The 2,500-nt window shown below is 38.0% G+C and overlaps 1 protein-coding gene across 1 annotated transcript in view; it reads left to right on the top strand.

Annotated features, from left to right (window-relative positions):
• Positions 1-308, top strand: part of LOC135102016 (hepatic lectin-like) — a 1,968-nt gene extending 1,660 nt beyond the window's left edge. The window contains exon 4 of the mRNA XM_064006635.1: positions 1-308. This exon is cut by the window's left edge and continues 277 nt beyond it. The gene's annotated coding sequence lies outside the window, so the exon portion shown is untranslated.
• Positions 309-2,500: the final 2,192 nt, after the last annotated feature.

The following is a 2,500-nucleotide window of genomic DNA, read 5'->3' as shown; positions in this document are numbered from 1 at the left end:
ACGCACAGGTACCGTAAATTATTTCCTCCTAATTTCAGTAAAATAGTCGTTTACACATTTGACTGATTCATTGATTATATTTTCATTATTTATTTATTATATATTGTTTGTTATTTATACATCTTTATTATTTACATTTCAAAGATTATCTGTAGGTAGCAAATAAACAGAACATAACAGCTTTCCATTCTCTCACCAGCCAGAGTACAACAATGAGATGTAAGAAACTCGTCAAGCTTGTTAATTATACTGAAATCTTGAATTAATTTTGGAAATATTCTTTACTTCATAATAAACATTTTCTCTGATATGAAATACTCCTTTGCACTTGTTAACACATAGGTAGTAAGACAGCCAGAAAGATGCTCCTCAATACACGTGCTGTACTGCTGCAGTATTCTGAAGCAAAGGTCAGCAGTAAATACTTGTAGCATAGAAGTAAAGGACGCAGTAGTGTAGATGATGTAGTTCGAGTGGTGCCTCTTGGCTGTGGGGTTCACTGGCTGTGTATGGTGTCAGTTATGCTTATGCTATTGAACAGCGATGTGTGCTACTCGCGAGTGCTTATGAACTGGTGAGGAAGGTTAGAAATATGCCGATTATGAATCAAGTCAAGAGTGTTTATGAGTCTGGAGGTGCTCAAGCTCGTCTTCCCTGGAGTGACGCAAGAAATCTCGCGCAGGAAGTTAGTGCTGGGCTGCCATCATTCAGATCTGTTCCGACGCCATGCTGCCGCTGTGAAATTTTATCTATGATTTTAAAGAGATTGTATTATAAAAGAGGTAGTAATGCTTATTTATTATCCACCATTTCAACACCATGGTGTATTTGGAAAGTCGTGCCACTTGCCACTAACAATCGGTAATGAAGTACATAAAATATCACTTCTTTAAAACTGAAGAAACTCAGGCCTCTCATGGGTTGACTGGCTTTATTGTGATCCTAACCTTTTATTTCTATCATTGATGACAACTGACATATCCTGATAAAACTCAAAGCTTGTCTTATCCAAATGTGATAAAATTAGATAAGATCACATCATATTACATATTTTAATTGTAACTACATATCTAGCTTCATACTGTCTATTACTGTGTAGTATTGGAATTCTCATGTCTTTATAATCTGGGCCAGGCCCCTCACTGCCCATTCAGTCTTAGTGTGTTGTATTGAAGATTCCTCGAAGCCAGAGATGGAGGTTAAGGAGAGAGAGAGAGAGAGAGAGAGAGAGAGAGAGAGAGAGAGAGAGAGAGAGAGAGAGAGAGAGAGAGAGAGAGAGAGAGAGAGAGAGAGAGAGAGAGAGAGAGAGAGAGAGAGAGAGAGAGAGAGAGAGAGAGAGAGAGAGAGAGAGAGAGAGAGAGAGGGTGTGTGTGTGTGCAATGAAATACTTCGTATCAAAACAAAATATTGGTAATTAGCACACTTACACAAGAATATTAATTTTCAAATTCCAAATTTCAGAAACGCAGAATAATTCTACTCTGGACTAGATATTTCAGCGTTTAATGAGTTTGTTTTCATATATTATTACTGGAATTTATACTGAAATTATTTAATTAAAAAGGATTAAATAATTTTCTACTTTTTCATTTCACAAAATATTTTGTCAGAGATTTAAAAGATAATAAAAATGGATCAATTTCCACATTATTTAAATATGTAAATGAATATTTTATTAAAGTTTGATTGCGCTCAAAATTTTGGTGAACTATTAATTGTATATTCTGTAATACTGCACGACTCAGTCGTTTTAATTTATTTCTTTTCGCACGTGGGATTAAATAGTCTTGTGCAGTTGTAGTCATTAAAACAGTAATGCAAGAATCCATCAAGCATGGCGCAGTTTTGCTGTTTTCCTCCTGTAAGCATTCGGTCCTTGGCAGCTCCATAGTTGGCCCAGAAAGGGGTGCCCAACATGACGGCCGACCCATCCGTCCATACCCAGATGCCCTCAGTTTCTTCGTCTGTGGTGCCTATCCAGAAACCCTACAAATCTGGGGATGAATGAAATGGTAACGTTGGAAATTGTTATCTTGCCATAAACCTTTTTATTCACAGTTATCAAGCCATCATCTGTTTTTATGCACAGATATCAAGGCACGAACCACTTCATATACACAGTTTTTAAGCCATCAGCAATTTTTATGCACAGTTACCGTGTTACTGACTTTTCCCTACACATCAAACAAATGAGGGAGAGAACAGCTCCACTACAGGCCAATGACGTCTTGAAATCATCAAGACCTACTGAAGCTCCCAATGTACAAAATGACGTCACCGTGTAATTGTATATCAGAAGGATTAACTAGGTCACCCCCAAGGGCTTGACAGAACTTTCCCATATTGCCTCATGGTGCTGAGTTCAAGATGCGCACAGCGGCCTCCCACTCCACCTCTGAAATGCAGCACCAAGGCGTCATTAGTTTGCGACCTATGGAAAGTGGAAACAGTTTGCAAACGTTGTTTCTCAACAATGTTTCCTTGTGTGGACAGCCTTTAG

This window comes from Scylla paramamosain, chromosome 7 (genome assembly GCF_035594125.1).
Source record: "Scylla paramamosain isolate STU-SP2022 chromosome 7, ASM3559412v1, whole genome shotgun sequence".
NCBI lineage: Eukaryota > Metazoa > Arthropoda > Malacostraca > Decapoda > Portunidae > Scylla > Scylla paramamosain.
This window is presented reverse-complemented; position numbering and strand designations above follow the sequence as displayed.